This window comes from Macaca nemestrina, chromosome 13 (assembly GCF_043159975.1).
Source record: "Macaca nemestrina isolate mMacNem1 chromosome 13, mMacNem.hap1, whole genome shotgun sequence".
NCBI classification, from domain to species: Eukaryota; Metazoa; Chordata; class Mammalia; order Primates; family Cercopithecidae; genus Macaca; species Macaca nemestrina.
Window position 1 is genome coordinate 114,686,850 of NC_092137.1, and position 17,114 is coordinate 114,703,963.

The window sequence follows — 17,114 nt, forward strand, 5'->3', positions numbered from 1 at the left end:
ATGACTGACCAAATCCTAATAATATCAGTGGATATGGGGCAGAGCATTCTCCAGATCCACCTATGACCAAGGTTCAGTTTTTGATAAGTGAAAAATTTTAGATCTGCTCTTGGTCATGTATTGGAGCAAATCCCATTGGTGCAGAATACCCCATGATTTTAGGAACATGCTCAGTTGTTGCCATTAGTTCTGCGTCCTGTCAGGGATTTTCACCTTCCCAGAAGCTTTTTGGTACATTTAATAGGACATTAGAGGATGGAGCTCTCAGGAACTTTTATTTTGCTACCCTCCTAGTTGTCTTACCATGTGTTCTTATTAAAACCATAATTCATTACTATTCTGTGGTTCCATGTCATGGTGGTGCACTCTACAAATGCACACAAAAAGAGTCACACGAATTTTTGTTTCCAGTAACTCTTGTATTTTGTTATTTCGGTTGCAAATGGAAACATTTTGGGAAGAGACATCATTTAAAGACAACATACTTCTCTGGTATTCATTTGGTAATTATTAACTGATTGTAACATTATTTATTTATTTTTATTATAAATGGACAATTTATTACTGTCTAAAATTTATGGGGTACAAAAATACGATGTGGAATAATTAAATCAAGCTAGTTACCTTATCTGTCACCTCAAATGTTTAAAATTTTTTCTAGTGAGGACATTTGAAATTACTTATGAAATGCACAGTACTCTATTTTATTTTTTATGTTTTTTGAGACAGACTCTTGCTCTGTCACCCAGGCTGAAGTGCAGTGGTGCGATCTCAGCTCACTGCAACCTCCACCTCACAGGTTCAAGCCCCAGATTCTCCTGCCTCAGCCTCCGGAATAGCTGTGCAGGCTCACGCCACCACATCCGGCTAATTTTTGTATTTTTAGTAGAGAAGGGGTTTCACCATATTGGCCAGGCTGGTCTCAAACTCCTGACCTCAGGTGATCCACCTGCCTCAGCCTCCCAAAGTGCTGGGATTACGGGCATGAGCCACTGCTCCCAGCTTGTATTTTTAACTATATTCACCACATTATGCAGTAGAACTCAAAAAGGAGGAAAAGATATTCTTCCTGTCTAATTGGGATTCTGTACCTTGTGGCCAACATTTCCTCATTTTCCCTGCCCCTCAGCCTCTGTGACCACCACTCCAAACTCTGCTTCTATGAGTTCAACTATTTTAGATTCCATAGATAAGTGAGAACATATAGTATTTGTCTTTCTGTACCTGACTTATTTTACTTACTTAGCATAATGTTCTCCAATTCCATTCATGTTGCCCCAAATGACAGAATTGTCTTTTTTTTTTTAAGGCTGAATAGTATTTCAGTTATCCATTCTTTATCCATTCATTGACTGATAGACATTTATGTTGATTCCATAATTTGGCTATTGTGACTAGTACAGCAGTGAACATGGGAGTACAGATATCTCTTTGACAAACTGATTCAAAATCTTTTGGGCAAATACCCAGAAGTGGGATTGCTGGATCATATGGTAATTCTATTTTTAGTTTTTTGAGGAATCTCCATATTACTTACATAATGATTGTGCTAATTTACATTTTCCACCAACAGTGTGCAAGTGTTCCCTTTTCTGCACAGCTTTGTCAACCACGTGTTATCATTCAGCTCTTCAATGAAACCATTAAGACAGGTGTGAGATGATATCTCCTTGTGGTTTTAATTTGCATTTTTTGAATGATTAGCCATGTTGAACATTTTTCCATGCATCTGCTTGCCATTTGCGTGTCTTCTTTTGATAACTGTCTAGTCAGGTTTCGTGCCCATTTTTTAATTTTTTGTTTTATTTTCTACTATTGAGTTCTTGGAGCTCCTTATATACTTTGGTTATAACTCTTTATCAGATATGTGATTGCTAATATTTTCTCCCAACCCTTAGGTTGCCTTTGCAAAGTGTTAATTGTTTTCTTTGATATACAGAAGCTTTCTAGTCTGATTTAATCCCGTTTGTCTACCTTTGGACTTGCTGCCTGTGCTTTTGGAGTCAAATCCAAAAAAATCATTGCCCAGACCAATGTCGTGTAGTTTTCCCCCTCTGTTTTCTTCTAGTAGTTTAAGAGTTTCTGATTTTATGTTTAAATCCTTATTCCATTTTGGGCAGTTTTTGTGTATAGTGTGAGAGTAGGTCCAGTTTTATTATTCTGCATGTGGAAATGCAGTTTTCCCAACACCATTTATCGAAGAGACTGTATTTTTTCCATTGTGTATTCTTGGCACCTTTATAGAAAATCATTTGTCTATAGGTATGGGTTAATTTCTGGTCTTTCTATTCCATTGGTTTACATACATTTTTTTGCCAATCCCATGCTGTTTTAATTACTATAGCTTTGTAGTATAGCTTGTAATCAGATAATGTAATACCTCCAGCTATGTTCTTTAAGTGAGCCACTTTCAGAAGGCAGTTCACTGTAATAAAAAGTAGGGTTAGTGCCGCTTCTGTGTGATCATAACACTCAGTAAATAAATCAATGATTGCACAAGCCGCATTGAAATACAGGCTCTGAGTTTCTTGATACCTTTATCCTGGTCTTACTCATATTTGTAAACTAACAGCATATTAAGTATATGCAGCAGGTGAAAAATGAAGGTACATTAAACTCACTATTGATCAAATACTAATTTAACTTTTTCTGTATAACATGTATGCAGGCAGACACTGAAAACAGAATAAGAAAAATACGTGTGTGTGTGTGTGTGTGTATATATATATATACACATACAAACATAAATGTATCTGTAGTTGTTGAGCTTGTATTTTAAATGGAATATGTTTGTTTTAAAATAATCAAATAAGGACAATATTGTAAGTTGTGCTGTAAAGAAAAAAGTACAACATGTTTTAAGTGTAGATAATAGAACCTTTATTTTGTCTCTATGAAGAATGAATAAATATGGTCAGACATTTGTAATGTAATCATAAAGATTTATATCAATAATTGGAAATACCTATTTAAAAAACAAAATATGAATAGGCAAAGATTAGTTCAATTGCTGAAAGTGAGAATGCAGTAATTGACAAGCAAGGCTCATAAGTGCAATTAATTGGCAAAAGGTGTAAAATTAATGAAAGTCATTTAAGGAAGTTGGACGATCTTCTTAAGAGTCCTTTTTTTCTAAATTGGTCACCCTCTGCACAGTGTGATTATCTCCGTTGTTCTTTGCTTGATTGGGCACAGACCTCAGAGCAGCCTGTGATGATGCAGCTCTCCTAGGATGGTCTCAATAATGAATACGCGTTGATGTAGTGAGTTCTTATAGTAGCTTTGCTTTTCCTGGCAGACAGAAATGTGCTTCATTAGAGTGAGTGCAGATTTTTCTCAAAACACTATAAATGGCCCTACAGACCTTCTTCTCTGATAGATAGATTGTGATCAGCTCTGAGGCCTTTTTTATCTTTTCATCTCTGCTTCTCTAATATCTATCAAGTACTCAATACTAATCGGTAATCAGCAAATCTTAGTAGAATAAATGAACACTTATATTCCTAAAATTTGTTAAATAAATAAATTGTTATATTAACTATAGAATGTTTTCGTTAATAGTTTGTATTTAAATTTGTGTTCATTTTTGACATTACCACATATAACTGCATATCAAGTAATTATAGAATATCCATTTGTATGCAAAAGTTTATGGGGGAAAGCATAAATATGCCTGTAATACGTGCAAATATTTTTACCATATGTGTATTCACATATGAACACACACATACAAACATGTATGGTGCCATTTTAATATAAGGAACCACTGCCACAAGGCACATGGCATTTCAGTACGCATACAGAAGATGTGTAATCTCTTGCTGATAAACACTTAGGCCAATAATTTCCTGGAAACCTCATGTACAGTTTTTTGAAGACTCTTGAAATTCACTAGATTTCCCCCCCCCAAAATTATGATAAATTGTCAGGGTGGAAAGTTTATACACTTAAAATGATTAATTTAATTTGAGCTTCTTGTCCTCTTGTGGACAACTAATTATACAAGTCACAAGATTGTTTTCAACTTTTTTCTGATGTCATTATAAATAAATTTAAAAATATATATATATTTCTGATATCATTATAAATACATTTAAAATATATTTGTAGTTAATATATTTATATTAACTAATATTATTTGTATTATGAAAATCCAAATGTGTATCCCTAAGATATATATAACAATTCCAATATACATGCACATGTAACATTCACACACACATATACATGCACACCCACACGAGCACTATAAAAACCCAAATATCCTCTTTTTTGTCATCATACTCATCTCCTGGTAATTCTGAGCTGCTGCTAGAAACCTGTGTGCCACTTTATTCATTGGGTCTTAGGATTGATGACATGGAAAAAAATGCACTGAGAAAGAATACTAATTTCCCTCATTGCTACAGTATTTTTACCCTTCTTTCTACATATTCTGTATCTTTTTTTCCTATTTTCACAACTTCTATTTTCAAATCCCAAGACTCATTTTTATAAATTAAAATGTACAAAATGTGAAGATGATAATGAGATTTCATGGCAAAACCAAGTAAACACTGCAACATTTTTATACAAATGAATATTTATCCACATACAGGATAGAGCCTATGATTATTTATTTTCAAAACAATATGTTTTCTAAAAATTCAAACAGATTTCAGTATTTGTTTATACATATGTTTTAAGTTATAGCTAAGAGGATAGTTTACAGGAGTGATTTGGTATAAGATCCTCTGCAACTTACTATTTGTAGCAAAATCATAACTTAGGTGAAATTTATTAGAAGGTGAAATTGCATTAGGATTTTTAATGGAACTGGTGCCAGGTTCCACTTCCCCCTATTGATAGTTTTGTCCAATACACAATAGACATGAAAACACACTGCTTTATGTTAATGAAACTTTGTCACCATCAAAAGTTATTTATCAGTGTGTGGTAGTGTTAGGTGATACATATGTGCTGATATAGGGAAACTTATATTAAGATTCCTGTCCTCCAAGGCAATGACATTAAATATTAGCAGGTAGAAAAATTTGCCTCAGAAATGCTGCCATTTAACGATAATGCTCATTTTACTTCAATTCTTGTTTTGTGGATAATTTACAGTCCACATGAGGTTAAGACCTAATCCATTTGCTCGTTATCGTGTATTTTTAGTTATCCTTGTTAAGCCAATATTCTACACAATATCTGGAAAATCTTTGGAATCCTAGGCACTTAATTATGTAAGATGAGTTTACATTATTAACATAGAAGGGTTATAGAAACAAATGAAGCTCTTTCAGTGAATAGGAAGAAGAAATAAAAATTGATCTTTAAAGAGAATATTTAAGCTTATTATTTTCCTCCTCTGCTCCCTTCTTTGACATTTAAAGTTGCCTATTTGGGGATCTTTCCCTCATTACTAAATATTTTCAGAGAGCAACCCTGCACTGCAGCTTCAGAATACAACAGGAAAAAAAGAGAACACCGAAATAAATCCCACAGTGGAGGCCAATAAAATTTTATTACATTCTCACAAAATTCCCTCCTCCCTTTTCTTTCAACTCCAAGGTATACAGTTAAAGATCATGTAAATTTTATAGACCCCCAAAATCCCTTTTTTAACATGTCTAAGTTTCTGAAAGGTTAAGTACTTCCTAGTTGAGCAGTTTCTAAATGAGTTCCTGCACATAAACACAGACTCATTTCTTTTGTGTATGTCAAAAATACATACAAAATACTGACATTTTCTGTCCACCATTGTATCCATGCCTTACTTGTAAAGATGTGGGTGCAAAGGAATTTGGGCGCTATTTTAAAAGGCAGCCACCGAAGCCAATTTCAACAGTAAATTAACGTTTAGGTACAGTAAGAAACCTATGAATGTTGCAAAAGGAGAAAAGAATAGCACTACAGGGATAGGATGAAGCATATAAAAAGTAACTTTACTCTAGAAATGAAACCTTTAATTTTGATGCCTGTGAGAAGAGTGACCTGAATGAAATGGAAGGTAGTTGAATGAGCTGTGGAAAGTTGAGAATTTGAGTCCCCTTTGTAGATGGCAACAGAAATAAATCAGCCTTCCTTCCCCTTTCCTGTTTCATCATCCTGAATATGATGCTCTGTTTCTATATTAGCCTTTCAATGATACTTTGATCTGCATTTTCCACTCAACCTTGTTTGCAGTTGAGTTTTGTTAAGTTGCTTCTTAGTTATCAATAAGCAATCATCGAAGGATATTGGGAAACCCATTGAGGGGAAAAGCCCCACAGCAACCTGTTTCTTGTAGGCTGAAAAGATTGCTAAACAGGTTATTTCCTTACTTACTCACTAGTTTTTGTTTGTTTGTTTGTTTTGAGACAGAGTCTCACTCTGTCGCCCAGGCTGGAGTGCAGTGGTGTGATCTTGGCCTCTACCTCCTGGGTTCAAGCGATCCTCCTGCCTCAGCCTCCCAAGTAGCTGGGATTACAGGTGGGTGCCACCACACCTGGCTAATTTTTGTATTTTTTACAAAAATTACAAAATTTCACCATGTTGGCTGGGCTGGTGTCGAACTTCTGACCTCAGATGATCCACCCACCTCGGCCCCCCAAAGTGCTGCGATTACAGGCGTGAGGCACCGTGCCTGGCCAGCAAACTAGTTTTGACAGCATACTATATGTCAGACACACTCTAGGCTCTGGAGGCATGAATAATGAATAAAACCATAGAGTCCCTTCTCATAAAACTTTCATTCCATGGGTGAGAGATAGCCATGAAGCAAACACACAAGTGTGCACTAAATTCCCTCCATTCAAAAATGCATAATTGTTTTCGTTTTCATCTTTGACACTGAGGTTCATCTTAAAATTGAGCTCACCTTATATTCACTGTTGGCTAGGTGGCATTTGTGACATGTAAACGTAATTGTAATTCTTCATGTTTTAGATATTTGAGTCACGTGAGTTATGTCCATTGTACCACACATGTTGAGTTTATTTGCCATGTAAATTTATTTTTTAAGAGACCATATTATGACATGACATCAATGCCAAAATTTTATACAGAAATGCACATATATAAAGCAGCAGGACATAAATTTAATATTTGTTAGATGAATATTCATTATTGGAAGAATACCTGAGTTCTATACTTTCCTGTAGTGCAATAAGCTTTAACAGGCTATGGCTGAGAAAACAAAGGTACCTATAAATAAATAAAGCTGTCGATTTTTTTTCCAGCTGATATATATGCAAAAGGCACTGAAGTAATACAGACCAAGCTATTCATCAGAAGGCAGTGTCAAGACCGTAATACAAGGCAAGGCCAAAGCCAAGGTGCGATTCAGTCAATTTTAAATGCAAGTAGCTTATTACTTATATCAATGCTAAAGGGGGGTCAGCTCCCTGCAGTCCTTGTCCTATGTACCAAAAATGATAGCAAAACCAAAGGTGCCAGGACACAATCCAGCGTGACTTATAGGACATGCTGAGGCTCAGGAACACAGTCTAGACCTTAGCTGAACAGTGGTACCGTCTGAAGCTGTCCCTTTACAGGGAGGGGCAGAAACCTGAGAGGCAGTGAGAAACTGACTCGTGCTGCCTCCCAAGGTAGACCAGGAGACCAAGGCAAGGAGCTTTTTGGCCGGGGTGGGAGGGTGGAGGGAGAAAGGGTCACATTCTGTATCTCAGGCTGGATTGCAGTGGCATGACCAAGGCTCACTGCAGCCTCAACCCTCTGAACTCAGGTGATCCTCCCACCTCAGTTTCCTGAGTAGCTGGGATCACAGATGCATGTCAAGACACCCAGCTAATTTTTGTACTTTTGTAGAGATGAGGTTTGGCCATGTTGTCCAGGCTGATGTCAAACTCCTGGGCTCAAGCAATCCATTCAGCTTGGTTTCCCAAAGTGCCAGGATTACAGGTGTGAGCCACCATCGCCTGCCACAAGAAGCTTTTGAGGCAGCTCATTACAAGCCCCCCACCCTCTCTTGTTGCAGAGATCGTAAGTTGTTCCTACGTGGATTTGTGCAAGATTACTATGGCGACATAGCAGAGCAGTTTCCCTACAGGCAGCAAATGCGGCTATACCCCTTGCAGGAGAAAAAGTTCTTCAGAGTAATAAGAGGCTGGTGTCACAGATTCATGTATTTGACTTCAGTCAAATCAAAAAAGCACCGTCAAAACATGTACAATCTTCAGGAGCAGAGAAGAAAATGCAAAAGTCATTACTAGAGCATCATTTAAAAAAACACTGAATTATTAAAGCTCTTGAATGTACAAAATATGATACTGTGTAGAAAATCAGTGATATAGACAAATTACTTTCTTTTTTTTTTTTTTTTTTTTTTTTTTTTGAGGCAGAGTATCTATTGCCCAGGTTGGAGTGCGTGGCATGATCTCGGCTCACTGCAACCTCCGCCTCCTGGGTTCACGCCATTCTCCTGCCTCAGCCACCCGATTAGCTGGGACTACAGGCGCCCGCCACCACGCCCAGCTAATTTTTTGTATTTTTTAGTAGAGACAGGATTTCACTGTGTTAGCCAGGATGGTCTCAATCTCCTGACCTCGTGATCTGCCCGCCTCGGCCTCCCAGAGTGCTGGGATTACAGGCGTTAGCCACTGCGCCCGGCTGACAATTTACTCTTTCTTAATGTGAACAAGTTTTAGGAATAAGTCAACCTTTTTTATTTGTCCTTTTCATTTTTTTATAAGTATAAGGGTAATAGATGATAGAAATTCATGCTTAAGTAGGTCTAAAAGAGCTCTTTTAGTATGATTAAAATAAAAATTCAAATCAAATACTGTTTCACAGTTTAATTAGCAGTATATTTTCTTTCTTACTGATACATAAAATGACCATGAATCTTACAATCATTGCAACTTTTATTTAATTAAATAGTTTATGTAAGAGGATGATAAATGCTATGGAGGAAAGTGAGGTGTGGTAAGATGGAGAGAGAAGTAGGGAAGCAGAGACTATCTCCTAGAAGGCATCAGAGGAGCCCTCTGTGACGAAGTGATATTTGAACAGAGACCTATAGGAATTAAAATAGGAAGCCACGTGGATATCTGGGAGAACAAGATTCTAGCCACAGGTTACAATAGCTGGAAAGATCTTGAGACCAGAATTGGCTTGATGCGCCTGAGGAAGAGCAAGGAGGCCTGAGTGGCTCCAGGGCTGTGAGTAACAAGGGGAGTGCTGTTGGGTGCTGGAGTCTGAGAATCAGCAAGGCGGGAGGTCGTACAGGGTCTTCAGTGCCATGGTTAATACTCCAGCTTTTTCTTTAAGGAAGACAGGAAGCCACTGGGGAATTTTGAGGATAAGAATGACATACTGTGACTCATGCTTCAAAAGCATCATTCTGGTCACTATTTTGAAAATAGTAATAAGGAACAGGTAGAAAGTGGGGAGATCTTTTAGTAGGTTTGACTTTGGTAGTGATGAAGGTGAACAGAAGCAGATACTGAACATATTTAAAAATTAGAGCCAACAACATTTGCAGATGGATTGGATGTGGGGTGTGTGAGAGAAAGAATAAATGACTCTCAATTCTATGACCAGAGTCACTGGAAAGATGAAACTGCCACCTGCTGAGGTAAGGAGGATATGGGGGAAAGATGAGAAAGCAGGAACCAGAAGTTCAATTTTAAATGTGCTATGTTATAGGCTGGGCACTTGGCTTGCGTCTGTAATCCCAGCATTTTGGGAGGTGGAGGTGGGTGGATCACTTGAGGCCAGGAGTTCAAGACCAGCCTGTCCAACATAGCAAAACGCCATCTCTACTAAAAATACAAAGATTAGCCAGGCGTAGTGCACACCTGTAATCCCAGCTACTCCAGAGGCTGAGGCACAAGGGTCACTTGAACTCGGGAGGAAGAGATTGCAGTGAACCGAGGTTGTGCCACTGCATTCCAGTCTGGACAATAGAGCAAGACTCCGTCTCAGAAAAATAAAAATAAATAAATAAATGTGTTATAAACATCTTTGATTATCTATCCAGGCAGCAATGGCAAATTGAAAACCGGATATAAATGTTTGGTGGTCAAGTAACTTATAGGAGTAAGATACTAATTTGGAAGTTATGAGTATATAGACTTCTTTAGGAATGTCTCCTATATTTCCTTCGAGTTTAAATTCTGGTGAAATCCACAACCATGCCCAAATACAGAGAAGAAGAGGGCCCTTATGCCACTCAGGTAAGTGCTGACAGATCCCGATCGTTGAAGAACCAGTCTTTTCCGGGGACAGGCTGTTCTTTGGACCTCTACTTCTTTCCCTGCCTCCGAGGTTGCCAACTCTGACTGGGTTCACCCTGCGGGGCCTAGCTGTCATCTAGCTACTTGAGTTTATAAGCACACCGAGTTTGTTTTTTAATGGGGAATCACACTGTAATTACGATTTTGAAAAATGTGAAAAATAATCTGTCCTCAGCCCACTGACCACTCGAAAGGAACCACTGAAAGAAACTCTTTGTCAACGTTTGAATAAGCAGTACCAAATAACAGCCATCAGTACTACCAGCACAGAGTGGTCTACAGAAATATATGATACTCATTGAAACTTAGGTTTCTCATGAAGTAACAGAACAAAATATGGTGACATCACATGAGTAAAATAAACATATTATATTTATTATTGTCAGCAATATTTATGATATAAAAGTGACTAGCAAAAACTTTTTTTGTTAAAATGATAGAAAATTTTCTTATTGATCATGTATAAAGAATACCATGATGAAAACTACAATTATGTCTTTGGTTTTCATTTGTTTGGAATTAGCGAGTACTTGTGTTTCTGGTTAAAACCATCCCTTAATTCAGCAATTCTTAAAATTCCCCAGAGAAAGGATAAATATTTGAAAAGACATTTTCATTCTACAGTGTACTGTACTTATATCATCAGGTAACTTTGATACAAATGTTATTTTGGGGGATTAGGGAACAAAAGCAACATATTCAAATGAATTCCTCTAATATTAAAAACAGATACCAACTAATGTACCAGGAATTTTACTCTTGCTGTTCATTTGAAGTTCTATTCTGCCCTCGTAAATCAAAAACTCATCCAAATGATATTTTCAGTATGTGCAAATGTGAATATGGGCACTGTTGCTTGTAAATAGTGTGGATTTTCTCAGAGCTCAACACCACTATTGAGGTATTATTTGATGTTAGAAATGTAGTAGTTGATTGGAAATCATACCTAAAGTTTTTCTAGACCTCTATTGTATCAATTTTTAAGAAATTAGTAACCACACCTCCCCTTCCTATTTAGATTTATTTATTTTAACAATAGAAATCAAAATCTTTTACTTTCCAGAAAATGTCAGGAAAATATCACTGATTTGGGAGCTTGGTTTAAAAAAAATAAGTTTCAGGAAACAAAAGGACTGGCAATGCTTAATTTCTTAAGCTAAGTGATGGTATGTGGATATTTATCATGTTGTTCACCATAATGTTTTGGAGGCTAATATTTCATCATCAGAAAAATATGGGCTAGTAATTGAGCCATTCAAAAAATGAGTATATAAATAGTTTTTTACTTATGATAGTGACAATGAATTTCTCCACATATGTCATGGCTACCTTTGCGCTCACAACTTAATTTGTAATTGACTCTATTTTAGATTATGACCGGCAAAACCAAGAAAGACCACTGAAGGATTCTTGACTTTCCAAAGTGGGTTAGAAATGCTTAAGTTGCTTCCCCTCCTCCCCATTTTAATTGCTTTATCTTACCTACAACCAGACAGTAACAGCAGAGTACAGTTTGGGGAACATTCTGGAATGGTGTAGTGAGAAACTCTGTAAATCCAGCCCTCCATTAGAAGCACTGCAAAAGTTGGCAAACATTGTCAACATTAAACTTTAAACTTTTCCCATCTCTGGAAATTGACCAAAAGCTTATAACACTCTGAAAAGCATTAATTAAAGCAAAGTTGCCGAATCCGGTTAAGAATAGAAGGGTTAGTGGCTTTCACTTTGGCCTACTCCCATTCTCCTCTCTTAAGTGCCGTGAAAACCTTGAAAGCTGTTTGCCTCACCACCAAGCAGTTGTAAAAGCCAGCAGGCTGGCAGTCCCTGGATGGGGATGGGAATTCCTCAAAAGATGCCACCCCCAGTGCTTTACCACGATCTGACCTGTCTTGAAGCTCCCTGGAAAAGCCCCATTTGGGGGCATTGTCATTATTTGACATTGTCATTATGTGACTTGATTCAGAGCTTGCTTTGCAGAAAAAGCCCTATCTCTGGGGTGTTTCTCAACAAACCAGTCAGCAACAATTATTTAATATTGTAGCAGTCTGAGCTGCAAAGCCAGCTGGGACAAACAAGAATCTGACTCAAGAAAAAATAGAAAATATTAATGGACTCGTAACAAGTAAAGAGATTAAATTAGTAATTCAGAAACTTCCCACAAAGAAGAGACCAGGCCCAGATGGCTTTACTGCCAAACATTTAAGAAAAATTAATACAAATCCTTTACAAAACTCTACCAAAAAATAGAATAGGAAGAAACACTCCTCAATTCTTTCTATGAAGCCACCATTACCCAAATATCAAAACCAGACACAGACTTTACAAGAAAAACAAAACAAAACAAAAACTAAAGACCTAAATTCCTTATGAATATAAACACAAAAATCCTCAACAAAATGCTAGCCAACTGAGCCCAGCATATTACAAAGAATTGTAGGAAAAAGAAAGAAAAGAAAAAAAATTGATTAATTGGGCTTCATCAAAATTAAAAAACATTTTCTTTGTAAAAGACCCTAACAAGAGGATGAAAAGCCAAGCCACAGAATGGGAGAAAATATTTACAAATCATACATCCAGCAGAGAATTCATAGCTGGAAACATAAAGAACTCTGAAATTTTAATAGTTAAAAAACACAAATATTCCTATTAGAAATATTTGTGACAGACAGGAAGGGACGTTGTGTCAAAGAGGATAAACAGAGGGCAAATAAATAAATGAAAACATGTTCAACATCATTAGCCATTAGGGAAATGAAACGGAAAACCACAATTAGTTATTATTCCACACATACAAGAAGGCTATTTAAAAAAAAAATGCTATAAAGGATGTTGAAAAACTGCATAGTTTCTTTATTGTTCATGGGAATTTAACGTGGTACAGCTAGTCTGAAGAAACATTTCGGAATTTTTCTTTTAATCTAAACGTGTAATCATTTTACAATCCATCAGTTCCACCCTTAAGCATTTATCTAGGAGAAATGAAAGGGATATTCACATAAAAACCAGTACATGAATGTTTATAGCTATTTTATGCATAATACCTCCAAACTGGAAACACACAGATTTCCCTCAAAAAGGCAATGGGTAAACAAAGAGTGGAAAACAGACACTGTGGATTACTACTCATTAAGAAAAAGGAGCAAACTATTGTTACATGCAAAAACCCGAATTAACCTCCAGAGAATTACCCTGAATAAAAAGGTCCTTCCCCAAATGTGGCATAGTATAATTTCATTCATATAACATTCTTGAAATAACACAATCACAGAAATGGAGAACAGATTAGTAGTTTCCATGGGTCAGAAACAGGGGTGGGTTGAGAGAGAAGGTGATGGATGTGTTTGTAAAGGGCACCACTAACGAGACTTGCCATGATGGAACTGTTCAGAATTGTGAATGTATCAATATCAATATTCCAGGATTGATATTGTACTATATATCTATATGATATTACATTGAGGGAAATTAGATGTAGGGTATATATAATATTTCTATATTATTTCTTTTTAAAAAACATATTTTAGGTTTAGGGGTGTATGTGCAGGTTTGTTACATGGATACATTTAGTGTACAGAATTTTTTGTTAGCCAGGTAATAGGTATAGCACCCTAGAGGTATTTTTTTCAATCCTCACCCTCCTCTTACCCTCCACCCCCATAAAGGCCAGGGTGTCTGTTGTTCCCATTTTTGCATCCATATGTACTTGATGTTTAGCTCCCACTTATAAGTGAGAACATGTGGTATTTGATTTTCTGTTCCTGTGTTAGTTTGCTGAGGATAATGGCCTGCAACTCCATCCATGTTGTTGCAAAGCACATGATCTCATTCTTTTTCATGACTGTATAGTATTCTATTGTCCTAGTACTCTATGTGTACCACTTTTCTGTATCCAGTTTTCCATTGACAGGCATTTAGGTTGATTCCACGTCTTTGCTACTGTGAACTGTGCTGGGATGAACACACTTAGGTATGTCTCTTTATGGTAGAATTATTTCTACATTTTTGGGTATATACCCAATAATGGGACTGCTAGGTCAAATGGTAGTACCAGTACCATGCTGTTTTGTATAGTAGGTAGGCAGAATCATGATACTTGGCTACACATCAAGGGGAAATCCAAATTACAAATGAAATTAAATTTGCTAATCAGCTGCCTGAGATGAAGAGCTTATTCTGGATTGTCAGGAAGGATCCAATGTAATCACAAGATTCTTTATAAACAATAGAGGGAGGTAAGAGAGACCAAGTCCCAGTGATGCAATGTGAGACATGCCCCACCGTCTATTGCTGTCTTTGGAATGGGAGGAAAGTACAAGCCAAGGGATGCAGAAATTCCATTCAAGGTGGAAAAATCTAGGAAATAGATTCTTCCCTAGAGCTTCCAGAAAGGAACTCAGTTCTCTGACCACTTAATTTAAGCCCAGTGAGGCCTATTTGAGACTTGTGACCTTCAGAATTTTAAAATAACAAATTGTGCTAAGCTGCTAAATTGCAGCAATTTGTTACAGCAGCAGTAAGAAATGATAAATCATGTTAATAAAGAACAAAAATCACATGATTATGTCAATAGAATCAGAAAAAGTATTTGATAAAATCCAATGTCCTTTTGTGATAAAAATACTCAACAATCTAAGAATAGTAGAAAACTTCCTCCATTTGATAAAACGCATCTATGAATAACCCACAGCGAACATAGTACTTTATAGTGAAAGACTGAATGTTTTCCCCCATAAGTAGCAACAAAACAATGATGTCACTTTTGCCACTTCTTTAAAATATTTTTATGTTTGTTCTAGCCAAGGCAATTTAGTAACAAAAAGAAATAAAGGACATTTTTCTTGGGAAAAAAGAATAAAAATATCTCTACTTGCAAATGATATCATCTTATAATTAGAAAATCCTACAGAATCTGTTAAACTGTTAAAACTAATAAATGAATGCAGTAAGTTTACAGGATAGAAGATCAATATAAAAAATGAATTGTATTTCTATGCCTGAGAAATTAACAAACTGAAAATAAAATTCAGAGAATTTCATTTACAATAGAATAAAAAAATAAAATACTTAGAAACAAATTCCAAAAGAAGTATTAGACTCTCACACTGAAAATTATAATATATTGTTAAATAAAATTAAAGACAATTTAAATGAATGGAAAGGCACCTAAATTTCATGGATCAGAAGACTTAAAATTTTTAATAGGGTAATATTCCCAAGTTAATCTACAGATTCAATAAAATCACTGTCATAAACCCAAATGGCTTTTGCTGAAATTTATAGTGAATCTGAAAATATATATGAAAATACAAAGGTTTTGAAAGAACAAAAAATCGTAACAGGAATAACTTTCTGATTCTGAGGCTTACCACAAAGCTCAATAAATAAGATACTGTGTAATGGCACAAGGAGAGATATATATGTTAATGGGATGGATCTGAAAGTCTAGAATAAACTCTTCATTATAGCCAATTGGTTTTTGAAGAAAGTGCCAAGACAATTTAATGGGGGAAAAATATAGAATAGTCATTTCAAAAAATAGCATTGGGACAACATGATATTCACATGCAAAAAAAGAAAAGAACTTTAGATTTATGCCTTACATCATAGGTAAAAATTATTCAAAATAAATTGTTGATGAAAATGTAAGGTCTAAAATTACAAACTTCTTAGAAGAAAGCATAAGAGTAAACATTTATGACCTGGGGTTAGACGATGTTATATTAGGCATGACAAAAAGACACACAAAAAGAAAATAAATAATTATTGAACTCCATCAAAATTAGAAATTTTGTTCTTCAAACATACTATAAAGAAAATAAAAGACAGAAGCTATAGCCTGGGAGAAAAAATTTGCAAATCATATAACTAATAAGGGACTTGAACCCAAATATTTAAAGAACACTTGCAATTCAATAATAAAAGCGATGAACAGTCCAATTTAAAACTGGACAAATATTTGAATAGAAAATTCTTTTTTTTTTTTTTTTTTTTTGAGGCAGAGTCTCGCTCTGTCGCCCAGGCTGGAGTGCAGTGGCGCGATCTCGGCTCACTGCAAGCTCCGCCTCCCGGGTTCCCGCCATTCTCCTGCCTCAGCCTCCCGAGTAGCTGGGACTACAGGCGCCGCCACCACGCCCGGCTAATTTTTTTGTATTTTTAGTGGAGACGGGGTTTCATTGTGTTAGCCAGGATGGTCTCGATCTCCTGACCTCGTGATCCGCCCGCCTCGGCCTCCCAAAGTGCTGGGATTACAGGCTTGAGCCACCGCGCCCGGCCGAATAGAAAATTCTTAAGAAGATATGCAAATCGTCAATAAACACATAGAGTGATAATTAACATCATTAGTCATTAATGATACCACTTGACACTTCCTAGGACTACAGCAAATGTTGGTAAGGATGTGAAGAAATTGAAACCATCATACATTCCTGGCAAGAATGTAAAATGTTCCCAAAATGGTTTGACATTTTCTTAAAACATTAAACATGAAATTAATCTATGGCCCTGTAATTCCACTGAGAAATGAAAGAGAAATGAAAACATATGTCCACATAAACTCCTGTACAAAGATGTTCTTAGCATCATTATGCATAATAGTAAAAAATTAGAATCAACACTAATGTTCATAAACTAATTTATAGGCAATTAAACTGTAGTACGTAGTATATTCAAACAATGGAATATCCATCAACAACAATAATAAAAAATGAATGAAGTACTGATGCATGCCGCAACCTAAAAGAAGCTTGAACACACTATGCTCAACAAAAGAAGACAGTCACAAAAGATTACTCAACGTATTCCACTTTTTTGGAAAGTCTGGAAACTGCCTAATGCTGTGATGCCAGTGATGGCAAACAAGAACCTAGATAAAAATGCAAAAAGATTTAAAAACAA

General features: G+C 36.2%; 1 long non-coding RNA gene across 2 annotated transcripts in view; it reads right to left on the reverse strand.

Moving 5' to 3' along the window:
* Window positions 1-2,880: 2,880 nt before the first annotated feature.
* LOC112428079 (uncharacterized) overlaps window positions 2,881-17,114 on the reverse strand; it is a 232,657-nt gene continuing 218,423 nt past the window's right edge. For both annotated transcript variants that reach the window (XR_011612083.1, XR_003019955.2), the window contains exon 3: window positions 2,881-3,291. This is a non-coding gene — a long non-coding RNA (uncharacterized lncRNA). The remainder of the gene's footprint in view (window positions 3,292-17,114) is intronic.